This window comes from Thamnophis elegans, unplaced genomic scaffold (assembly GCF_009769535.1).
Source record: "Thamnophis elegans isolate rThaEle1 unplaced genomic scaffold, rThaEle1.pri scaffold_38_arrow_ctg1, whole genome shotgun sequence".
Taxonomy (NCBI): domain Eukaryota; kingdom Metazoa; phylum Chordata; class Lepidosauria; order Squamata; family Colubridae; genus Thamnophis; species Thamnophis elegans.
The window spans coordinates 513,871-539,487 of record NW_022473861.1 but is presented as its reverse complement, the minus strand read 5'-3'; the positions used below and the strand labels follow the sequence as shown (position 1 = coordinate 539,487).

The following is a 25,617-nucleotide window of genomic DNA, read 5'->3' as shown; positions in this document are numbered from 1 at the left end:
ATAAACAAATGAATTGCCTTTCAGGTAATTATCAAATTAATCACAATTATTTCTGCTTGCTTTATGAGTCCCTGGACAAGTGAGATATGTCAAACAAAATTGTAATCAAAGTCAAAGGTGTACCATTCTGATCTGGATTTGAAGAAACATTTAAAAAAAATTAAAAATGCTTATTTGACTATAAAGGCCACCTAAACCAGCAGAATAACATTTCAGGTGATGCTATGCTATTTAGCAAAGAATTCAACAAGAGATCATGTGAAGTCAGAGAAAGTGATACAAAAAAGGAATGATCTCATGCAAGTTTTCTATCATGGTTATGATGTCTTTGCCTGATGTGCTGTGCAAAATTCCTCACATGAATTGCATCATCAGTGATCCTCTTCCAATTCTCCATAAATACTATCAGTTAGGAGATATTATCCTTGGTGGAATTTTATCTCAGATCTACATATTTTCAAACACAATAACCTTTGAGGAACGACCTTCTATTGATCTTTTCTATGAAACCGAGTGAGAGAGGTGTAAAATGTATTTGTGAAAGTTTTGCTCTGTTCTGCCTGAACCTTCTTTTGCTAATCTTTTCTTCTAACCACTTTCCCTCTTTATGGCACAGATTGACTATGCAAGTTACTTGCAATCATAAATATTGCAATTGTTTTAAGAATGTTTGATTTATGAGATGAAACCAAACATTGTGTGCAGTTTCACCATATACATATTGGTATTTATAATTTGGTATTTGTGGTTTGGATGGTGAATTTCTCTGCTCATTCTATGGTATGGTTTAAAATGTTTAATATGCATGCAGTTGGTGAATATTGACAGGGTCACTTTGAACCATGAGATCAGTCGCAAATAAATTTGATAAATAAATAAATAAATAAATAAAAGTTATATGAATCAGTATTTGTTTAGGCTTACTAAAATTAGATAAAATGACTACATACTAGGTGGCACAGTGGTTAGAGTGCAGTACTGCAGGGTACTTCAGCTGACTGCTAGCTGCAGTTCGGCAGTTAAAATCTCACTGACACAAGGTTGATCCAGCCTTCCAACTTTCCGAGGTGGGTAAAATGAGGACCCAGATTATTGGGGAGAATATGCTGACTCTGTAAAATGCTTAGAGAGGGCTGTAAAAACACTATGAAGCAGTATATAAGTGCTGTTGCTATTTCTACATGGAATTTATTAGCCAGAAATCTTATTGCTTTGTACTATATGCCATCTTTTGATCAAATTCTCCGCAAATCAGTCTTTAAACTTCATTTCAGAGTGGTGACGCAGCTCTACCAACACATTTTGTCTTTGGCATTTGCTGTAAAGGAGATAAATGAAAATCCTCATATTTTGCCCAATTTCACTCTGGGCTTCCATATCTATAACAGTCATTTTATCGCAAGCTGGACCTATCATGCCTCAATGGAACTCTTCTCCACACAGGGCAAGTTCATTCCTAACTACAAGTGTGATACAGCGAACGATCCAGTTTCAGTCATTGGAGGACCTAATTCAGAAATCTTTATCCACATGGCAGCTATTCTGTCAATTTACAAAGTTCCACAAGTAAGATATTTTCTTCTCGTTTTCAATTTTATTTTCATATGCCATCATTCATAAACCCACCCTTTTTTGGCATGAGGATGTTACCTGAATAAGCACTCTAATTAAAATAATGACAGCTTGATCTTTCAGCAATGAGGAAGAGTTTATTAAAATATTTTCATATTAAAAAATACTTCTGAAAAAGTCTGTGATTCACAGTGTAGGATTTGTCTGTGCTATCATAAATAATTATTTGGGTTTTGGGTCAGTGAATATACTTGATTAGGAACATGATGGCTTAGCCATTAAAGATGTTCAACTTGTCAGCTGGAAAGCTCACAGCCTAGGTTCAGGACCCAAGTGCCACGAAACAGGTTGAGTTCCCATCCCTGCCCCAGCTCCTGCTCACCTAGTGGTTTGATATCATGCAAATGCAAGTAGATTAATAGGCACCACCTCAATGGGAAGGTTACAGCATTCCAGTCACCCTTGGCATATAGCCACATTGACCACTTGACCACAGAAAATGCCTTCAGACAACACTGGCTCCCTCAGCTAAGAAACAGAGATGAACACCATGCCTTGTCTCACACATTGGCAAGAAAAATCAGAAAACCAAATACAAGCTGGGCAGTTATGACCTTGTAGATGACCCTCACTCAGTCAAAGACCTAGGAGTACTCAACTAAAATGATCTAAGCCCCAGAGCTCACTGTAAGAGCATTGCCAAAAAGGCATTAAGAGTTGTAAACCTAATTTTGCAAAGCTTCTTCTCTGGTAACATTGTATGGCAAACTAGGGCATACAAAACTTTTGCCTGACTAATTCTCAAATATAGCTCACCTGCCTAGAATTCAAACTGTATAATGGACATTAATGCAATCGAGCGAGTCCAGAGGTATTTCACGAGAAGAGTACTCCACTCCTCTGCTCATAATAATGGACCTTATGCCACCAGGCTTGAAATTTTGGCCTTGGACAATCTAGAACTACACCAACTAAGGTATGACCTAAGCATAGTAAACAAAATTGTCTGCTACAATGTCCTACCTGTCAATGACTACTTTAGCTTCAACCACAATAATACATGGGCAAATATTAGATACAAACTCAAGGTAATCCACTCCAAACTTGATTGCAGAAAACATGACTTCAGCAACAGATTGGTCAATGCCTGGAATGTTCCACCTGACTCTGTTATTATGCCCTTAAACACCCATAACTTTAACCTTAAACTGTCTAGTGTGTACCTCACGCCTTTCCTAAGAGGTCTGTAGTGGGTGTGCATAAGCTTACCAGAGTGTCTACCATCCCTGTCCTATTACCCCATTTATTTGTACCCATTTCCTGTGTTCATGTCCATATTTATACTTATACCTGTTATCTCATACCTGTTTGACAAATTAACTAACTAACTAACTAAACAAACAAACAAACAAACAAACTTGATTAACAAAATAGAATTGAATTCAGAATGAAATGTGGTACCTAAGAGTCCCTCAGTAGAAACACCTTGCAGCTTTTCTGTTTTAGCCTACGGTCTAACCAAAGTATGATTTGTCCCTAATATTGACTGACATGACAAAATCAGAAATAACTCTATCTTGATCTCTAGCATTTCTCTGTAGGAAAAATGCATGTAATTTAATTATTTTGGGGAGAGCTATGTGATACAGACAGGCATGATTGACATGCCTTTATTTGTCATTTCATTTTTTATGTTTTTTTTATTTGAACTATTGCCATCCATAACAAAGTATTTTGAATTAAATATCTTCAGTTTGACATTTTTGTAACCCATACACTGATTATTTTTTAAATAGAATTTATTTTTATTTTCAAAACAAACACAACACATAAAATCTTCCTTCTTTACATACTGTAGAAAGTGTATCAGTTGGTTACAAAAGGTTTTCGTGCATCTCTTCCACAGTCATCAAGCATAATTCTTATTAACTCAAGTATTTTAACTCAAATATTTATACGTTACCTTTATACCTCCATTTTTATTTGACTATAATTATTTAAACGTCCTTCATCATAAAATATACCAAGATTTAATACATAACCACATACTGACATTTCATTTAATATTTTGAAACTCTTCCAATAACACTGAATCCTTACGTCCTATTCTACCCAAACAGCCATAATATTTAGTAACAAACTTTTCTAATCCTCCTTTCCAGATCACTGTTTGAAATTTTCATCCACTTTCTTTATATTGTACACACGTACACACACACACACACACATAGGGCGATCAGACATCACACATTTGGCGTGACAGCCACGCCTTGTCATAATTTTTCCCGCGTCCCGGGGCGTTCTCAAAAGATCCCGCTTTAATTTTGGCGCCTTCTCGCTCGCTCCCCCGCCCATCCGCTGCTGCTCGCATGGGCGGGGTAGTGTAGTGAGTGAGCAAGCGGATGGGCAGGGAGCGAGTGAGCTGCTAATTCGTTCCCCCGTCCATCCGCCCATCCGCTGCCGCTCGCATGGGCTGGGTGTAGCGAGTGAGCAGGCGGATGGGCAGGGAGCGAGTGAGCCACTTATTCGTTCCCCTGCCCATCCGCCACTGCTCACATTGGCGGGGTGTAGCGAGTGAGCGGGCAGATGGGTGGGGGAGCGGCTCGCCTTTCCAGCCCCACTTCCACCCGGACAAGCCATGGGAAAGCCTCTGCCTCTCCAAAAACAGCCACCTGTGTCTGTGGCCCTTGGCGGGGTCTGGAAGCAGAGCCTTTCCCCAAAGCATCCCTCGTGCACTTCGGGGGCTGGCGGGCAAGGCGAGCACAGCGGCCGGAGACTCCCCCATGGGACCACTGTTCCCAAGGCAAGAAAACACCGTGCAGCACTTTTTAACTCCCGTGCAGCCGCAGTGATTTGTTGTGATGAGCACGGGGCGACTGGACTGACGGTAAGCCCCCGCCACCACCGGACTAACTGCTGCTGCCTCCTCCTCCTCTAACAGCACTGCCGGATTTGCTGCCCGGCGCTGCGGCTGAGGTGAAGCCGCCAAAGCTCCTTCTGTGCTTTTGAGGAGCCTTGAGGCCACGGGAGCCAGTAGGAAGGCGGCGGAGGGGTGGGAGCAGGAAAAAAGGCCCAATTGCTCCTCAAAAGCACGGCGGAGAAGGAGGGGGCAGGGCAGGGGTAACGCATTGGCCAGCTCAGGTGCTCCGAGTGGAGGGGGAGGAAGCACCGCTGCTGCCATGGGCGGGAGCTTTGGCAGCTTCACCTCAGCTCCAGGCAGCAAAAATTTTAATCAAGAACACTATATATATAGTTACAACCTCAGGTATGGCCAAATATGGGAGGAAGTTCACTACTTCCATTTTCTGTCCATCGGCTCATCACAAGAGACCATCCAGACAGAAACGCAATATTTTTACTGTTGCCTTTTTGTTACATTTGTGTTGCATTTGTGCACAAATACAACACACACACACACACACACAGAGATACATACATACATACATACATACATACATACATACACACACACACACACACACACATATATATATATATATATATATATATATATATATATATATATATATATATATATGTTGTCATCATTATCCCTCCTTTATTTGACTATATCCTGTATCATAACATTTTTCCCCTAATAATCAAAACTTAACTGTATCTAACTTAGTTCTTTTTTATTAACCTTTGTATATAATCCAAAAGGATTTCTAATCTTCCTTTCATGGGTACCATTCAATATTCATATCCAATTATTACTTATTGTAACACTAACTGACTTTTGATCACCAGCTGTCGGCTGTGACCAGGGGGGCATTTGCCCAGGTTCGCCTGGTCCGCCAGTTGCGGCCCTACCTAGACCGGGGGGCTCTCACAACAGTCACTCGAGCCCTTGTGATCTCTAGACTGGAATACTGCAATGGGCTCTACATGGGGTTGCCCTTGAGGTGCATCCGGCGACTACAGCTAGTCCAAAATGCAGCCGCGCGAGTGATAGTGGGCGCACCGCGGTTCGCCCACGTTACACCTGTCCTCCGCGAGCTGCACTGGCTACCTGTTGGTCTCCGGGTGCGCTTCAGGATACTGATGACCATCTTTAAAGCACTCCATGGTAGTGGATCTGGGTACTTGAGAGACCGCCTTCTGCCGATTACCTCCCTAAATCGACCAATTAGATCGCACAGACTGGGCCTCCTCCGAATCCCATCTGCCAGTCAATGTCGACTGGCGACCACACGGAGGAGAGCCTTTTCTGTTGCTGCCCCGACCCTGTGGAACGAGCTCCCCATGGAGATCCGTACCCTCACCACTATCCAGACCTTCCGCGCAGCCCTCAAGATCTGGCTCTCCCAGCAGGCCTGGGGATAGGTTTCCAATTACCCGCCCGAGTGTTTGATTGCTGAATGAAAGTTGTGTTTTATTATTTTTTCTTTGTGCACATATTGTTCTGTTTCTGACCTTGCACCCCCCTCCCCTGTGGTTGTAAGCCGCCCTGAGTCCCCTCAGGGAAAAGGGCGGCATATAAATCCCAATAAACCTAAACCTAAACCTAAACCACTACACTTTGTATACATTATTATCATTATTGATTATTTCTTTAACTATAGCTATTATCACTAAATTTCACTAAGTTTTAAGTTATATTCTTCCATCTATCAACCTGTATCTTTCCAATAACAAAACAATCTCATATCTTCTGCCATTTGTGGTACCAATCCTCTAGTCATTTTCTTGATCAGCTTTGTATGGACTTCTCTTAGCAACTCCTTGCTTATAAGATCTCTCATATAATCTTGATGCCCTCTTTCTGTTTCCTTATTCAGTTTGTCTTTGATTGTCAGCAGTGTTATCCAAACTTTTGCTAGTGGAATTTCTTTCTTTAAGTCCATAGGTTCTTTAATTTTATCTTCTTCTATATCTTGACCTTTGAAATAGATTTCCTCTCCATTTAATTCCTCTTTCTGTATTCCATTCTTTCCATTTTCAGGAACAAACCAATTACCATAGATATCAGCAGGTTTAGTCTTTTTATATTCATTTTCCACTTCGGTGTTCTGAGTTTCAATCACCCCGTTTTGCATTTGATGAACATTTTCAATTTTTTCACCATATTTTCTTGTTATGTGCTCTAGGTATTCCATTTTTTTCTCTACTATATTTTCTGTTGTTCTGAAAATATATTTTGTAAAGTTAAGACCTGTATTTTTTCTTGAGATTGTGTCATTCTGACAAACACAGCTGCTCCAGCTTGAACGATTAATAAAATTAAAGCATAGATTAACAAAGAACGTTATTTTCACTTTTCTCTGGTTGAAAATATACTTCAAAGGGACATCTATGTGCTCTTATCAGCCTGTAGCCAAACAGTAAAATCTTGTGGTGCCTAGTCAAAGCAATCCCTGAAAGAAAGAAAAAAATGTTCCATTTTGAATACACAAAACTCCAACCAACAAAACCTCCCAGCCTTTGGAGCGGAGACACTGTTAAAGGGTTTCTTTTTGTATCTTTTTTGTATTTCAAATTAGAAAAAGAGGTCCAATCTTTAAATGAATTAGAAAAATACCCACAGCAATAAAAGGGGAAAACTTTAGTTTGTAAATTACAGAGAGTCACAAAGAGAAGGTAGAAAAAGAAAACTTAATCCATCCATTTCAAAAGGTTTGCATAGGTTCAATCCATGTACATAACATTTAAAAAGTAAGATAACCACTATCCAAAACCATTCCAAAATTAATTCAGCCACTTGAGTCTTCTATTCTTTAATTTAAATTGGTTTTTGAGTTTTTATAGGCAGTCTCTTTTTTAAAACAATAAAAATTCCTCACCAGCTGGAAACACTTTTCTTTCCATATCCTTCTGTTTTGGAGCTGCCCTGACTTTGTCAGCCTTGGCTGGATTTTTTGTTACCGGCTTGAAGAACTTATCTTGCTTCTTTCAAGGATTTTGCTATATCCCCGAGATCAGCAAGACGTATTCTTCCTGTTCACTGTCTCTTCGGGATGGTTTAGGTCCATTTGGACCACCCAGTGGCAAAGGTGTTGGATGTGGGCTCAGAGCATTGAGACCACACAACCATCTCATCATAAAATTGGCTCCTCCCTCTCACCTATACACTGATTATTGATTGATTGATTCCAATTGATTCTCGACTGGTGGCAATTTTCTGGACAACTCCATACAGCTTCCTTGGCAAGGCTTTTCAAAGTAGTTATCATTATGCTTTTTCTAGGGTTGAGAAAAAACAACTGGCCCATGGTCAATCAGATACTTTGTGCCTAAGGCAAGACTACAACTCTTGGCCTTCTGGTTTATAGCATGGTTCCTTTACCACAACACCGAACTGATTATCTAAGACAGGGGTTGGCAACCTTAAATACTCAAAGAGCCACAAAGATCTCAAAAGGAATCTCCCCTTTCAATTCTAGAGCCAATCCGAAGTCCGGTTCCCCCACCATAGAGTCTCCTCCTAGAGCAACATCCTTTTTCCTCTACCTGTCCTAACCAAAAACCTTATCAATTGTGAAGCTGACCAGTGACAGGGATGAATGAACCACATTGTGGTTGCTGACCCCTGATCTAGGATATTTCAATAATTTACAGTGATTCCAAATGGAATAACGATCTTCATTACCAAATGGTATAGCTAGTAGCCCTGATACATCCATATTTACTGAATCCAATTGAAATTGAAATATTTAATAAATGTTTAGATCTCTGTCCCATGCCCTCTTTCTTTCCTTCCTTCCTTCCTTCCTTTCCTTCCTTCCTTCCCTCCTTCCCTCCTCCCCTCCTTCCCTCCTTCCTATTTTAGTTCACCTATGGTTCTGCTGCTGAGTTAAGTCGGAAAACTCAGACTGCTTTGTACCACCAGATGTTCCCAAATGTGAACAGACAATATAGAGGAATTCTTCAGTTACTGTTACATTTCCAGTGGAGGTGGATTGGGGTATTATATGACAATGATGACAACGGAGAGAGGTTTGTCCAGAATGTCGTTCCCATGTTTTCTCAGAAAGGAATCTGCTTTGATTTCATTGAAAGATTCCCAATAATTACTTTTGTTGATAACATCGATAAGATGGTGACAGAAGGATTTCAAACATACCGCGTTGTAACGGAAAGCACTGCTAACGTTTCTGTTATTTATGGCGATATTAAGACCATGGTATTTCTAAGAGTGTTTCCCACCATATCAAAATATGAGAATATCGCGGAAATAGTGGTATGTAAAGTTTGGGTTATGTCAGCTCAGGTTGAGTTCACGTCTCTTCCCTTTCAAAAGCATGAGAATATAGACTTCCTCCATGGTGCTCTAAGCTTTGCAATCCATTCAAGGCAGATATTAGGATTCCAGGAGTTTCTTCACATGAGAAAACCTAACTTGGAAAAGGAGGACAGAAATGGATTTATTCGGCCCTTCTGGGAAGAGGCATTTGAATGTTTGTTTCCTGGATCCACATTGGACAGCCAAGCAAAAGTGACCTGCACAGGTGTGGAGAAGCTGGAGACACTTCTTTCATCTGTTTTTGAGACCAGCATGACTGCCCATAGCTACAGCATCTATAATTTAGTCTATGTTGTGGCACATGCTTTATACACTATGCTTTCCTTGGGAGTCAAGAGGCAAACAAAGGTCCATAAAGGAAGACAGATCCTTCTCAATCAACTTGTCTGGAAGGTAATAGTTGGTGCATGTTGATATGAAGGAAATCCTCTTGAGGGGCGGTACTCTTTTCTTTTTGGCATGTCATTATGTGGTGATAAATCTTTCTTTCACCCTTTTGGGAGGAATCAGATTAGGGTTAGGGCAGGGGTGGGATCCTACCAGTTTAACAACAGGTTCTCTGAGCACGTGCTTGCTTCACCACAGGAAAACAGCTGAGGTGCAGCAATCCACTCTGCAGCACCTATTAGCTGGGCTAAAAAACATGGAAATATAGGTGAATATAGCCCGGGGGGCACACGTCCACCTGAAAGTCAGGGTAAATCAGTTCTGATCTTCAGCACTACCAGTTCACCCAAACCCGACCAAACTGGTAGAATCCTAACCCTAATCCTGGTTTAGAGTTATAAATCTAATAATTTTATTTAAATGTTCTAACAACAGAAGCTTGCAAGTCTGAGTATGTGTCTTCCACTGCATAGCTTGCCCCTGTGACTATGTAGGGCAGACAAGGAGGAACTTAACCACAAGATTGCAAAAACACAAGTGATCAGTCAGATGAGGAGATCCAACTCATTGGAAGCCTCACACTGCAATGAAAAAGGACATACATTCAATTTTGCAATTACTAAGATTGTTGGACGAGCAGGCACAAAACCAGCCAGGAAAGTGATTGAAGCCTTGGAAACCTCATTAGTCAACAGGAATGCTGATTTACCACCAGCTTATCAAGTATTTAGGAGTCAAGGGCTTGGCAGCATAGGCAAATAGCAGCCAATGACTTAATAACCAGCCATCAACATCTCAATCAGCATCTAAAAGCCACATACAACAGGAACCATATAAATGCCACACATAGAACAGCACAAAACATACTCTCTTCTAGAGAGAAGTTCCCTGAAGATGGGCTCTAGCATGAGTCTGAAAACTCGAAAGACTAATCCTCTGGTCCTGGTGACTGACCTAGATTGGAATATCCTGAGACATGTCTATTTGCCTCCATGCATTTCTTCCCATGCTCACTGTACATGGGGCAATGAGGGGCAATGAGATCATACCCCTGTCGTGGTCAGACCACTGCCTACTGAGGCTTGACTTTCGGAGGCCAAACCCCCACTGTAGGGAGGAGGAACCGACCAAGTGGTTCCGCCCCAGGCGACTTATGGACCCCTTGAGGTTCCAGACGGAGCTTGGGGTTATTCCTGATACTCTCACCCACAGTCCGGTGGAGACTCTGGTTGCTGCCTGGCATTCGGCAGCATCGGAGTCCCTTGACCGGATTGCGCCACTACGGCCCCTCCGAGGCGGCGGATCCCGGAGACCTCCTTGGTTCACCGAGGAGCTCCGGGAGAGGAAGCGCCGGAGGAGACGCCTAGAGCACATATGGAGGTCCGATAAATCCGAATCGAACCGAGCACTCTTAACAACTTGCACCAAGGAATACATCAGGGCACTTAGGACAGCAAAAAGATCGTATATTGCCACCTTGGTTGCGTCTGCTGAGTCCCGCCCAGCCGCCCTGTTTAGGATAACCCGCTCCCTCCTACATAGGAGGGATACGGGGGACCCCTTGCAGGGTAGGGCTGAGGATTATGTCCAGTTCTTGGCGGACAAAGTTGCTCGGTTTCGGTCGGATTTGGACTCCACCTCTGCAGATCCAGCCGAGGCACAAGAGGATAAATTGGTAGACCACCCCTGGGTTGAGTTTCAGGATGTTGCCCCTGGGGATGTGGACAAGGCCATGAGAGCTGTGAGTGCCTCCACCTGTGTACTGGACCCGTGTCCCTCCTGGTTGGTCGCCAACAGCAGTGAGGTGACATGAGGCTGGATCCAGGCGGTTGTTACCACCTCCCTTCGGGAGGGGCACTTCCCCTCCGCACTTAAAGCGATGGTGGTGAGACCCCTCCTGAAGAAACCATCTTTGGATCCAGCTGTTCTCAACAATTATCGTCCAGTCTCCAACCTCCCCTTTGTAGGGAAGGTTGTTGAGAAGGTGGTGGCCTTCCAGCTTCAACGGACCTTGGAGGAAGCCAATTACCTAGACCCCTTCCAGTCCGGCTTCAGACCTGGTTACAGCACTGAAACTGCTTTGGTCGCATTGACCGATGATCTCTGGAGAGCCAGGGATGGAGGCCATGCCTCCATCCTGGTTCTCCTTGACCTCTCGGCGGCTTTCGATACCATCGACCATGGTATCCTTCTGCGAAGACTGCGGGAGGTGGGGGTGGGAGGCACTGTTTTGCAGTGGTTCTCCTACCTCTCGGACAGGTCGCAGTCGGCGTTAGTTGGGGGGCAGAGATCGACCCCTAGGCCCCTAACATATGGGGTGCCGCAGGGTTCGGTCTTATCCCCCCTACTATTTAACATCTACATGAAACCGCTGGGCAAGATCATTCGGAGGCACGGGATAAGATACCACCAATACGCGGACGATACCCAGTTGTATCTGTCCGCCCCGTGCCAACTCAATGAAGCGGTGGATGTGATGAACCGGGGTCTTGAGGCCGTTAGGGACTGGATGAGGGCTAACAAGCTTGTACTCAACCCGGAAAAGACCGAGTGGCTGTTGTGTTTCCCTCCCAATAATTTGGCTAGTGCTCCATCACTCAGGCTGGGGGGCCAAACTTTATACCCCTCAGACAGGGTTCGCAACTTGGGAGTCCTCCTGGACCCACAGCTGACCTTCGACCACCATCTGACGGCTGTGACCAGGGGGGCATTTGCCCAGGTTTGCCTGGTGCGCCAGTTGCGACCCTACCTGAACCGGGAGGCTCTCACAACAGTCACTCGGGCCCTTGTGACCTCTAGGCTGGAATACTACAACGTGCTCTACATGGGCTGCCCTTGAAGAGCGCCCGGCGACTTCAGCTAGTCCAGAATGCGGCCGCGCGAGTGATTGTGGGTGCACCTCGGTTTGCCCACATAACACCTATCCTCTGCGAGCTGCGCTGGCTACCTGTTGATCTCCGGGTGCACTTCAAGGTGCTACTTACCACCCATAAAGCCCTTCATGGTAGTGGATCTGCGTACTTGAGAGACCGCCTCCTGCCAATTACCTCCCTGCGACCTATTAGATCACACAGATTAGGCCTCCTCCGAGTTCCATCCGCCAGTCAGTGTCGACTGGCAACTACACGGAGGAGAGCCTTTTCAGTAGTAGCTCCGACCCTTTGGAATGATCTCCCCGTGGAGATTCGTACTCTCACCACCGTCCAGACCTTCCGCACAGCCCTCAAGACCTGGCTATCCCGTCAGGCCTGGGGATAAAGATCGTAATCCGTCCCCACCCGAATGATGAATGTTGTGTACTATTTTTACTTATGTATTGTTTTATGTCTTACTGTCTTGTACTCCCCTCCCTATATATTGTAAGCCACCCTGAGTCCCCTCAGGGAAAAGGGCGGCCTATAAATAATAATTAAACTAAAACTAAAACTAAACTAAACTTTGAGAGAGCCAGAGTCATGACATTGTTGTTGTTGTTGTTGTTGTTGTTGTTGTTGTTGTTGTTACATGGTTAATCTTTGGTGAGATTCACAGCCTTTGGGGCTGGTTGGTAGCTCAACAGCTCGAGTCCTAACCAAGGACCTAGGAACTGTTAAGGTAACGTTGAAGGATATAAACTGTTCCAAGTAGGGTGTTTTTTTGTAGAATTAGAATGTTCAAGTCTGATAAATTTAAAATTTCAAAATAGCGAGTAGCCCTTTGTGTATTGCTCTAAGGGCTCCAATTACAATCAGGACAATACACGATTTCTTTTTCCACAGTCGCTCAACTTCAATTTGCAACTCCAGGTACTTTATGATTTTTTCTTGCTGTTTATCTTCAATCCGTGCACCTCCAGGTATTACAATGTCAATGAATCATACTTTTTTTCTTTTCAACTATTGTTATGTCAGGTGTGTTGTGGGCCAAATGCCTGTCAGTTTGGATTCTGAAGTCCCACAAGATCTTGACTTTCTCATTCTCTAAAACTTTCTGAACCTGATGTTCTGAGTGGTTTTTGCTGTACTCAAATCCAAACTTTTGGCACAATTTCCAGTGAATGATCTTAGCAATGTGGTCATGGTATTGTAGCTAGTCAGTTTATGAAATTTTGCTGCATCCACTGATCAAGTGGTCCACTGTCTCATCTTTCTCATTACAGAGGTGACATTTGCTGTTGGTGGTAACATGTTGAATTTTTGCCTTCATGCAGTTTGTGGCTAAGGCTTGTTCTTGAGCTGCCAAAATAAAGCCTTCTGTTTCTTTTTTCAATGCTCCTGATCTTAACAAGTTCCAAGTTAGCTTTTGGTCAGCTTTGCCTTCAATATATTTCAAGTATTGGCTATGCATAGCTTTGCTTTTCCAATTTTCAGCTCGCTTCTCAATTACTTCTTCCTTATATTCAGCTTTTGACTTAGTTGTCTTTAAAAGGCCTCCTTTATTTACTTCCTTAATCATTGGTTCCTCACTTTTCTGGATATAATCATTCAAGCTGTGTTTTTCTTCTTCCACAGTCTGTTTTACTTGTAGGAGTCCTTGGCCACCCTCTGCTCTTGGTAGATATAATCGGTCAACATCACCTTTAGGGTGCAAAGCATGGTTCTTTGTCATAAGCTTCCTTGTTTTTCTGTCCAAATTGTCCAACTCCATCTGCTCCAGTCAATTATTCCTGCAGAGTATCGAATCACAGGTATAGCCCAGGTACTTATGGCTTTTATGATGTTTCCTCCACTCAGTTTGGACTTTAATATCTTGCAAATTTTTCGAATGTCAGTGGTAGCATTGAGAGTATAAAAAGTAGGGGTGAAAGGGAATCACCCTGGAAAATGCCTTGTTTAATTTCACCCACTATTTCTTCATTAGCTATAAGTTTCATTTTTCAGAGGTTCATTGAAGTTTCCATGAATTTTTGTATGTTGCTGCTGATGCCAAAGATTTTCAGGCATTTCTTGAACCAGCTATGAGGAACTCACTCAAATGATTTCTTATAGTCTACAGGTTGGTTCTTCTTTTCTTTGAATTCTTTAGGATTAGTTTGTCAATCAGCAGCTGGCCCTTTTGTTCTTCTTGAATTTTTGCAGCATCCTTTCTGTACTACACGAAGCAGGTTATTTCTTTCCAAGTATCCATAAATTTAGTTTGCAATGATACCAGTAAGGAACTTGTTGTTGTTGTTGTTGTTGTTGTTGTTGTTGTTGTTATACAATTGTATCACAGCGGCCAGTTGTTTCGCCGGATTTGGCATTGGTTACTAGTCGGGCCCCACCCAGGGGCTTAGGACGTCGTAACATATTTTCGTAATATGCGTGCAGATCCAAGCAGTGCAGCTTTTTGCATTTGACTGATGGTGATTTTGTCAATTTTTAACTGTTTTAAATGTAATTCCAGTGTTTTTGGAATAGCACCCAGTGTGCCAATTACCACTGGAATTATCACTGCTGGTTTGTGCCATAGTCGTTGAATTTCGATTTTTAAGTCCTGGTATCTTGCAATTTTTTCATGTTCCTTTTCGGCGACCCTGCTATCACCTGGTATAGTGATGTCTATGATTGTGACCTTATTTTTCTCAACCAGTGTGATGTCTGGTGTATTATGCGCCAGTATTTTGTCGGTTTGTATACGGAAATCCCACAAGATCTTGACCATTTGATTTTCGGTGACTTTTTCAGGCTGATGTTCCCACCAGTTTGTTGCTGTTTTAATATTATAATTTTTGCACAAATTCCAATGGATCATTTGTGCTACTGAATTGTGCCGCAATTTATAATCAGTTTGCACAATTTTTTTACAACAGCTGAGTATGTGATCAACAGTTTCATCAGCTTCTTTGCAAAGTCTGCATTTGGCATCATCAGAGTATTTTTCGATTTTGGCCTTAATGGCATTTGTGCGGATAGCTTGTTCTTGCGCAGCCAGGATTAGTGACTCTGTTTCTTTTTTTAATGTACCTGTTGTTAACCATAACCAAGTTTGTTCACTGTCCACTTTATCTTTTATTTTTTCCAGAAATTGTCCATGCAGTGCTTTGTTCTGCCAACTCTCCATTCTTGATTTTATCACATCTTTTCTGTATTCTTGTTTTGTCTGTTGGGCCTTCAGTAGATTTTTGTTCTTTACTTCGATTAATAGATGTTCTTGACTTTCTTTTAAATAATCAGCCAGTGCATGTTTTTCTTCTTCAACTGTTTGCTTCACTTGTAATAATCCTCTGCCACCTGATTTTCGGGGCAGGTACAGTCTATCAGTATCACCACTTGGATGTAAACTGTAGTGCATTGTCATTAGTTTCCTGGTTTTTCGGTCCAAAAGGTCCAAATCAGCTTGTGTCCAGTTAACTATACCAGCTGTGTATCTTATAACTGGTATTGCCCAGGTATTTATGGCCTTGATTGTATTTCCACCATTCAATTTAGATTTCAAAATTTTCCTAACTCTGTTGGTGTACTCTCGCCTGACAATAGTTTTTACTTCTCCATGCTTGATGTTATCCAACTGCAGAATGCCTAAGTATTTGTAGGCTTCATTTTCTTTGCATTTAATTAATTGGCCATTGGGCATTTCAATTCCCTCACATGCAGTGATTTTGCCCCTTTTTATGGATACAGTGGCGCATTTTTCCATGCCAAACTGCATTGAAATATCGGTGCTGAATACTCGGACTGTGTTTGTCAACGATTGGATTTCTATTTCTGACTTTCCATAGAGTTTCAAATCATCCATATATAGTAAATGCGAATTTTTTTCAGCTTCTTTGGCTGTTTGGTAGCCTAATTTCATTTTTTTTAAGATTACTGATAGTGGGATCATTGCGATGATGAAGAGAGGAGGTGAAAGTGAATCACCCTGGAAAATTCCTCGCTTGATATTAACCATTCCGTAGATCTCATTCTCTACTGCCAACTCAGTTCTCCGTTGTTTCATCGCCTTTTCAGTAAAGGATGTAATATTTTTGCTAATGCCAGTTGTTTCTAAGTATTTTATGATCCAACTATGTGGCAGTGAGTCAAATGCCTTTTTGTAATCAATCCAGACCATATTCAAGTTCGTTTTTCTGTTCTTACAATTTTCTAATATCATTTTATCAATTAGAAGCTGATCTTTTGTGCCCCTGCTCCTTCTTTTGTTGCCTTTTTGCTCTACTGGCAAGATGTTGTTTATTTCCAAATAATCCATCATGTTATCTGCAATAATGCCTGTGAGTAATTTGGAGGTTGTTGGCAAGCATGTTATTGGTCTGTAGTTTTCAGGTATTGTTCCTTTAGTTGCATCTTTCTGAATCAAGTATGTTTTTCCAGTTGTCAACCATTCATCAATTTGGCCCTTTTGTAAAATTTCATTCAGTTGCCTGGCCAATATTGCATGTAAATTGGTCAGATATTTGAGCCAGAAACCATGTAATTGGTCCTTTCCAGGTGATGTCCAATTCTTTACCCTTTTTACTCGATTTTTGACCATCTCAGTTGTTATTTCTAATACTTGCATTTGTTTGTTGCCAATGCTTTTCTCAAAGTCATGTATCCACTTTGCTTCCTTGTTGTAGTCCTTTGCATTTTCCCACAATTCTTTCCAGAATTCAACTGTGGCCTGTTTTTCTGGTTTTTCACTTTTGGTGTCACCATTCACATTAAGACTTTGATAAAAACGCCGTTGGTCTGATCGAAATTGCTGATTTTGTTTATATTGGATGATTCGTGCCTCATATCTTTCAATTTTTCTAGCTGTTGCTGTTATCTGCTGTTTTACAATCTCTACAGCTTCATTGATGTTTCTTGTATCCAATCTATATCTTCTGATTAGCTGATCTATGATTTTGTTGTTTTTAAGCCATTGCTCATGCATGTTCTTTAAGTTACTAGCATCTGCCCTTAATTTTTTGATTTTTTGTTCTAAACAGATTTTCTTAGGCACAGTTTTTAGTGATGGTAAACGTTGCCTTTCCGCATTAAGCAGAAAATGCTCCATGATCTTATCCGTCAATTCTTTTTGTTTTTGAGTTAGTTCATCAGTTGGTTCAGTGATAACTGGTTCTAGTGGTGGTGATGTTATTTTCTCCCCGAGAGCTTCTTCTGGGAGTTCTACTATAATGTCTTTAATTGTGTCTTGAATATCAGTTATTTCCGTTTGTGATATTGTTTTTTGGGTTTTGCAATTTGCCTGAATTTCCTGAAGTTCAACTTCACTAAACACTTTATTCCGTATAATAAATCGCCTTTGATCTGCTGGTCGTTGTTCACTAACATTTGAATCTGGATATTGTTGTTTCCATAATTCATACATTCGCTTTAAATAGCCTCTTTTTTCTGGCTCTGAGTTGTAGTAACAGGCCCTTATGGCACGGTTTTCATCTGCACTATATTTTTGTCGTTTTGTTGGCTGGTCCACTTGTAGCCCACTTGTCGACAGATGTCCAGGGACCCCAACATCCGCCGCGGCCCTTGTTAACCCGCGCGATGACCGATGCGGTATGGAATTCTTATTCGTTTTTTTCACCATATTGTATGGGTTGGCGGGTTTTTTTTACGGGACCAGATGCCAACCTGACCCCAATAGCAGTAGACTTAGCAGTAGACTTATATACCGCTTCATAGGCCTTTCAGGCCTCTCTAAGCGGTTTACAGAGAGTCAGCATATTGCCTCCAACAATCTGGGTCCTCATTTTACCCACCTCGGAAGGATGGAAGGCTGAGTCAACCCTGAGCCGGTGAGATTTGAACCACTGACCTGCTGATCTAGCAGTAGCCTGCAGTGCTGCATTTAACCACTGCGCCACCTTGGCTCTGACCCCAACCCTCCTCCTTTCTCATCCGGGCTTGGGACCGGCAACGGCGGAGTTGTTGTTGTTGTTGTTGTTGTTGTTGTTATTATCATTATCATTATTATTATTATTATTATTATTATTATTATTATTATTATACACTTTATTCATTAAACATGAAACTCTGCCAACTGAACATTCAAAAATGCTTTACAAATAGCAGTGACTGGTGCTAATGGTTCGCAATTTTCACAATTTTGCAATTTTAATGGGTTTATATGCCGCCCAATCCCGGAGGACTCCGGGCGGCTTACAAATACAAAATGAAGTAAATAACACACAGGGGGAGAATACAAACAATACAAACAATTTAAAAAACACAACATACATTCGGTTAACTGGGGGTTGCACCTGATTTGGAAATCAGCAACCCCAGGCCTGTCGGAACAGCCAGGTCTTAGTGGCTTTTTGGAGGGCCACGAGGGTGGGAAGGGTCCGGATCTCTGCTGGTTTGCTGCCAGGGTCCTAGGTATCAACCAAGTACCTTTTTAAAATATAAGATGTCTTGGTTTTGGCTTTTCCTTCTACTTCTTCAGGATATTCCTACTGCCCATTATAAAGAAATGGATACAAGTCATGGAGAATCACCCTAGAGTGTCCTAATTTTATAATGTCTATTCCAGGGGTCAGGTCTGGTATTTCTGCAAAAATGTTTTTAATTCATGTTTCATGATCATTTCCTCTTTCTTCCTCTGTTTAACATGGAATAGATCTTCTTTAGGGAGATCAAATTCAAATGGGGAAAGATTAAAGCCCTTTATTATATACTGATGACGTGCTCTCTTCTCTTCCCTTTCTTTCCCTTCCCTTCCGTTCTTTTTTCCCTTCTTCAGCTCAACTATTTTGTGAGACATGTCTTCTTTAATAATAGTGTTGGGGAAACACTTTACTTCACTCCAAATGGGAAACTGGAAACTGGATTTGATATTATCAATTGGGTTATATTCCCCAACCAATCCTTCTTTAGAGTCAAAGTTGGAGAGCTACGACCCCTGTCTTCTAATGAAGAAATGTTTACTATTTCAGAGAAAACCATAATGTGGACACACAGGTTTAATCAGGTAGGCTCATAGTGCCCTCTTCCTCATATGCATGGCAATGTGCCTTCTACCTGTTTTTAATTTGGGAGGAAAGTACCATATTTTTGGAGTATAAGACGCATCGGAGTATAAGATGCACCAAGATTTTGAAGAGGCAAATTAAAAAAAAAAGGTTTTTACACTCTGCAGACCTCCCAAAAGGTTTTGGTTAAAAAAGGGCATGCATAGCCTTTAGGAGGCTTAAAGAGTGCTCCTGGGGGCTGGTGAGGCAAAACTGAGCAAAAAACAGTCTGTTTTTTGCTCATTTCTGCCCTCCCCAGCACCCAGGAACACTCTGAAAGCCTCCTAAAGGCTATGCACAGCCATTTTTGTAAAGAGGTGGGGTTTTGGGAGGCAGAAAATGCTGCATTCAGTGTATAAGATGCACCCAGATTTTCAGCCTCTTTACTGAGGGAAAAAAGTGTGTTTTATACTCCAAAAATATGGTATATTAATATGAATAGCCTGTCTGGAATCCACACTGAATATCGGACATTAATACAATTGAGCAAGTCCAAAAGTATTTTACAAGAAGAGTACTCCATTCCTTTGCTCACAATAGAATAATTTATGGTACTAGATTTGAAATTTTGGGCTTGGACACCCTAGAACTACACCGACTAATGTGTAACCTAAGCGTAGTACACAAAATTGTCTGCTACAGTGTCCTACCTGTCAATGACTACTTCAGCTTCAACCGCAATAACACAGGCAAACAACAGATACAAACTCAAGGTAAACTGCTCCAAACTCAATTGCAGAAAATATGACTTCAGCAACAGAGTGGTCAATGCCTGAAATGTTCTACCTGACTCTGTTGTTACATCCTCAAACCCCCATAACTTTAACCTTTACTTATCACCTATAAAGCCCTTCATGGTAGTGGGCCTGGGTACTTGAGAGACCGCCTACTGCCAATCACCTCCACCAGACCGATTCGATCGCATCGATTAGGCCTCCTCCGAATCCCATCTTCTAGCCAGTGCAAACTGGCAACTACCCGGAGGAGGGCCTTCTCGGTGGCTGCTCCGTCCCTTTGGAACGAACTCCTCATGGAGATTCGGACCCTCACCACCCTCCAATCCTTCCGCGCTGCTGTAAAGATCTGGCTGTCCCGGCTGGCCTGGGGCTAAGATTATAGCCCCACTCGAATGGTGTGATTGTTGCGTTTTTTTCTCTTTTAATATGCTGTATTGTTTATTGTTTGTCGTTTTCCCCCTCCCTTTTGAATTGTGAGCCGCCCTGAGTCCCTTCAGGGAAAAGGGCGGCATACAAATAAAGGTAAAAGTAAAAAAAAGTAAAACTTTAACTGTCTAGCGTGAACCTCACGCCTTTCCTAAGAGGTCTGTAAGGGGATGTGCATAAGCATCCCTACAGTCCCTGTCCTATTATCCCCATTTATTTGTATTAATTTGCCATGTGTATACTTATATCTATTATCTCATACATGTTTGATAAACTAAATTTAACAAACAAATAAATATAGTGCTCACACATTCTATATTTACTCTGACTTGGAAAAAGATAGATATTCTAGCAAAGGTGATTCTGATTACAGTCATAGACAATTTATATAATACAAATTCATTCCTTCTAGGGGATTAGAATTTTTCTGATTTGGAAAAAAATAGTTATATAATTGGTAAAATCCTACCTGTGTGATTTCACATTGACTCATTAAACTCTCCAGAAACACTTGAAGGATTTTAATTTTGTGTACCAATAGGACCTATATTTACACAAAATATTGTTTATATTATATTACTTATAACAAAAAATGCAATTTTATTCTCAAAGACTTTAAATTTGATATGTGAAATTAGAAATCCTAAATAATTTCCTTCTAAGAAACTACAGACAATGAGAACTAAAGATACTCTTGACATACACATTTATCACAGATGAAAAATGTTTTTGTGTGTTTTCTGAATAGACACAGCCCCCTTCTCTTTGCAATCCCAGTTGCCATTCAGGCTATAGCAAGGTCAAGCAAGAAGGAAAGTCATTTTGCTGTTATCATTGTATACCTTGCCCCGAAGGGAAGATTTCGAACCACAAGGGTAAGCAATATCATGGACAACAATGACTTCCAGTCTGTGCTCCAGGCAAAAATCAATTTGAACTTTGTAGACTAAGATTGTGGATATATACTTAGCTAATCTTTGAAACTTGCACAATTTTTAGAGATGTAAAAGAATCTGAATCAGGGTTAGGTTTCAGCTGGTATGCACCTGTATAGGCATACTGGTTGGTGAAATTTAGCATGCCTTCCTGTACCTGATCCTCTGGAGGCACCGTACTGGAATGCTCTCTCCCCTGGCCTGCCCCCCCACTCGCTTCTCCCTCCCACCTGCCTAGTCACTGCTCGCTTGTCGCGCCTGTCTGCACCAGGCTTGCTCCACCCACCCACTTCCTTTGTCAGAGTGGAAGATTAGGAGAAGCCCACGTGGTGCGCACTGCTCCCTTCTCTTTGACAGTTGTCTGGTTTCCAATGGGGGGGGATCCATGCATTTTTCCTCCTTCTGCATTGATCCCCCCCCCCATTGGAAAGAGGTGGCTGTCAAAGAGAAGAGAGCAGCACACGCCATGTGGGCTTGTCCAACAACTGAAGAAGGAACGGGAGGCAAGGATTCGGCTGTTGGCCAAGCCCACGTGGTGTGCACTGCTCCCTTCTCTTTGACAGCTGCCTTGTTTCCAATGGGGGGGGGGAAATCCATGCATTTTTCCTCCCTCTGCATAGATTCCCCCCATTGGAAATTAGGTGGCTGTCTCACACACACACTGCATATGTAAGGAGGACTGGATCTGCTGGGAGGCTGGCAAAAAAGAAGCCACTGTTTCTCCGCTGCTGTGACTCACAGACAAAGATGGCAGGAATGATGGCCGGTGTTCACCTCCTTACTACTTTCCTGGCCAGCCACCCAGCTAAGCAGGGCATATAGGGCTGCAGCCAGTGAGCTGCTGCAGCAGCAGTGGCCATCATCTCCACTTCCTTTATCTGTGAGCCTTGGCAGTGGAGAAATAGAGGCTTCTTTTTTGCCATCCTCCCAGCTGATCCAGTCCCCCTTAAACATGCACCTTGCATTGCTGTAAGCACAGTCTGTGTGTGTGTGTGTGTGTGTGTGTGTGTGTGTGTGCATGACATGCATGCCTTCTGTGGAATGCCCAACACCTTCGGACACCCACCAGGTCACTTGCTGAGTGGCAGAGAAATCTGTCTTCGGCAAAAGGAAAAAAAGCCATTTCAAATTAGCCCTCTCTGATGCTCTGCTAAAAAGTCAGGAACCAAGGCCAAGAGATAGCAGGACAACTAACCATATTCGATTAACCCCAGAGTGATAAGAGGCTGAATTGGGAGCTCTGTGAATTGAAAAGGAAGGAAGGATGGAAGGAAGGAAGGAAGGAAGGAAGGAAGGAAAGAAAGAAAGAAAGAAAGAAAGAAAGAAAGAAAGAAAGAAAGAAAGAAAGAGAACTTATGACCACAATTGAGCCCAAAATCTTCCAAGTTGACCATGCCTACCCAGTCACACAACTGCCAAGCCACATCCACCCAGTCACATGACTGCTGAGCCACTCCCACAGAACAGGCCACAGCTACAGAGTAGTTTCTAATAAATTTTGAAACCCACCACTGATCTGAATTTATATTCAAATATCTCAGGAGAAGAAATGTATGGAGATTTTCCATCATCCAAGTTATGGTTGTCCCAAAGATGCTTTTCAAAAGACAACTGGTCCTCTCACCAAGAAAGACCAGGTGATTTTTGAAAAGCATTGTTGTGACCCGCCTGCAGCCAGTGGATCTGACAGCATATTCAAACAGTGAGGAGGTTGGGGAGGAACATGGGCCAGTCTTGGAGTCTGGGGAAGGCTCTGATGGGTGCTCTGCATTTGAGGCAGAGAGGGGGCCAGAGCTGTATACCAGTTAACAGTTGCCTTCAGAGTCAAACATCAGTGGGGCAGAAGAACAGCATGTGCAGAAAACATGCATGTTTCCTGCACATGCATAGAGCTGCTACAAAAAGGGAATGGCTAAGGAACAAGGGCCGACTTGGGAGTAAAGCCATAGATGGAGGGTTAGTGGCCCCTCCCATAGGGAATAGAGAGGAACAAGGGGGGGGAGTTTGTAGGAGATAATTAGTTCAATTCATTAGGATGAAGATCTGTTCCTGACTTCTTGCCAAGTATTGTCTGCTACAGAGTGATGTTTGGAAGAAATCAGCCTGGCTTCTCTCCAAACCTGATAAAGGTCTGTAGTTGTGAAATCTCTTGAAACACTGTTGGCTGGGACTTTGCTGAAGAAGAATTCACTTTAAACTAAATGAAAAGGTTTTATCTTGATGAGGAGTTGGCTTCATGTTTTGGGAAGTCTAGATCAGAACAAGCACTATGGATCATGAGACGAAGATTTTAGAGATAAGTTACTAAAATGGAAAAGGAAAGGGGACGAAAATTTCTAGATTATGCACTGGATAATTTCCCAATCTAAGTAAAGCCATTTGACCTTCTTTTACTTATTTAAAATGGACATTCATTTGGTCTGACTGTGGAAGTTTGTAAATGATATGAAACAAAGAGACAAAGAAATAAATATACAAATAACTTACTCAGAAAAGTAGAAGGAGGATAAGTTTCTTTATTTGGCTCCATTTTCAAGGTAAATGGTATTCTTCAAGGTTCTGTAAAAATATGAATTTGATTGCCTTAATACAATATTCTAGATCTGAGTGGTTTTTTTTCTTCCAGACATGGACAACTGTTTTCAGTGTCCACAAGATCATTATCCCAATGAGGAGCAAAATTTATGTATTCCAAAATATGTAACATTTTTGTCCTATGAAGAAACTTTGGGGATCGTCTTCACCAGTTTTATTATTTCCTTTTCACTCATTACCCTTTTGATGCTCTGGCTCTTCATTAAACACAATGACACTCCTATTGTGAAAGCCAATAATGAGACCCTCACGTACATTCTTCTCGTCTCCCTCCTGCTCTCGTTTCTCTGTGCTTTGCTATTTATTGGCCAGCCTCGTCAATGGACATGCCTTCTTCGCCAAGTTACTTTTGGCATCATCTTCTCCGTGGCAGTTTCTAGCATTTTGGCAAAGACTATCATTGTAATTCTTGCTTTCATGGCTACCAAGCCAGGGTCCAGAATTAAAAAATGGATGTGGAAGAGACTGGCTGTTCTATTGTTCTTTTTTGTGCTTTTATTCAAACGATTATTTGTACAGTATGGCTATCAATCTCACCCCCATTCCTAGATGTCGACATGCATTCCATGCCAAAAGAAATTGTACTGATGTGTAATGAAGGCTCAACCATCATGTTCTACTGTGTCCTTGGTTTTATGGGTTTCTTGGCAACTTTCAGCTTCATAGTGGCTTTCCTGGTCAGGAAGTTACCTGACACCTTTAATGAAGCCAAATTCATCACTTTCAGCATGCTGGTGTTTAGTAGTGTTTGGCTCACCTTTGTTCCCACATACTTGAGCGCAAAGGGGAAATATATGGTGGCCGTGGAGATTTTTTCTATTTTGTCCTCCAGTGGTGGACTATTGGCTTGTATTTTCTTCCCCAAATGTTATATTATGATAAGAAAACCAGAACTGAACAGTAAGGAACAGCTAAGAAGAATAACAATGAGGCAATGAAAAGTTTCTGATTTTGTGATGAACAAACAGTGTGTAATGAAGGGATACAATTTGCAAATAACTTGTCATTGTTAAAGTGGATTTTTTTTAAAAAAAGTAAAAAAGTAAAAGCTAATTTATTTATTTAGAAATTTTGTATGGCCGCCACTCACTCTCCATGAATCTGGAAGGCTTACAAAAAATAAAAACTTAATATACCTATCTATGGAGATTCTCAGTTATTCACGCCATGGTTGTCCCAAAGATCCTTTTTTTTTTTCAAGAGGTAACTGGACTTTCTGGTTTTTCTTTAAAGACATCTGACCTCATCCAAGAAGCTTTTTCTTCAAATCAGAGAAGTTAAAGAGGCCATCTATGTTGAAATTGAACAGTCCTCTCTCAGCAGGAAAAAAAGAATCCTTTCAATAATTCCAAGAAGGCTCCACACAATTTGCATCATTCAGGTGATCCTGATGACACAGGTAAACCTCCAGGTGGCCTCAATGACTCTCTAAAAGGATGCAAATAGGTTTGTCTGAGGTTGCTACCAAGGTTTGTCTGAGTTGCTGCCAAGGCCCTTATCTGTTTGTTTGCTTGGCTTTCAGCCACCGGGATTTTGGTTTTGCAATTAAAGTACATTCTAGTTAAGCTTGTCTCGGCTTTCGTTACTGGACGGAGGACGGGGTCAGGATACAAAATAATGTTCATTAGAGAAATTCAAGGATGGAAAAGTCAGGGGTGAGTCTGATTTTACAGTAGGATTTATGAGTCGTCAAAATAAATCAAATTCTTCAGCTCTACACGTATAGTGAAGAAATTTGAGGTAATCTTAGAAGACGATTCCCCCCATTCTTATTTCCAAAGATGATATTAACATAAACAAATAATGAAATACATTTTCAAAACAGTTTTA

General features: G+C 41.8%; 1 pseudogene; it reads left to right on the top strand.

Annotated features, from left to right (window-relative positions):
• Positions 1-370: 370 nt before the first annotated feature.
• LOC116523507 lies at positions 371-24,725 on the top strand (annotated as a pseudogene).
• Positions 24,726-25,617: the final 892 nt, after the last annotated feature.